Consider the following 597-nt stretch of genomic DNA (forward strand, 5'->3'; position numbering starts at 1 on the left):
GTACCTCAGCCCAATAACTTCTTGCTTTATCACAAGTCCACCACATATGATAAAAGGAACCCTCTATTTTTTTACATTTCCAACATTTGTTTGACATATTACTATTTATATTTGCAATCACATTTTTTTTCATTTCTCTATGTACCTCAGCCCAATAACTTCTTGCTTTATCACAAGTCCACCACATATGATAAAAGGAACCCTCTATTTTTTTACATTTCCAACATTTGTTTGACATATTACTATTTATATTTGCAATCTTTTTTGGTGTCATATACCATCTGTACATCATCTTATAGCAGTTTTCTTTTACTACGTGTTCATGTGTTGACACGTTTTGTTTAACCATTTTAAATACTTTATACGCTGTTTTAATGTTTGAATTGCCCGCCGCTTTAGGGATCCCGACCTGGGTGGGCAAGGCAAGGCGTTTCGGAATGTTTTAAATAAATGAGTGTTGTTCTCCAGAAGTAGTATTCCTTTTTCTCTCTCGTTTGCATTTTCCACGTGCGTTCCCCTCTGGGGGCGAAAAGTAATTTCAGAATATTTAAGATGACTTTTGCACGGATTTTACACGCAATGCCTGTGCAGTGATGG

The sequence above is a fragment of the Gekko japonicus genome, unplaced genomic scaffold (genome assembly GCF_001447785.1).
Source record: "Gekko japonicus isolate JY-2015 unplaced genomic scaffold, Gekko_japonicus_V1.1 scaffold2412, whole genome shotgun sequence".
In the NCBI taxonomy this organism is placed as follows: domain Eukaryota; kingdom Metazoa; phylum Chordata; class Lepidosauria; order Squamata; family Gekkonidae; genus Gekko; species Gekko japonicus.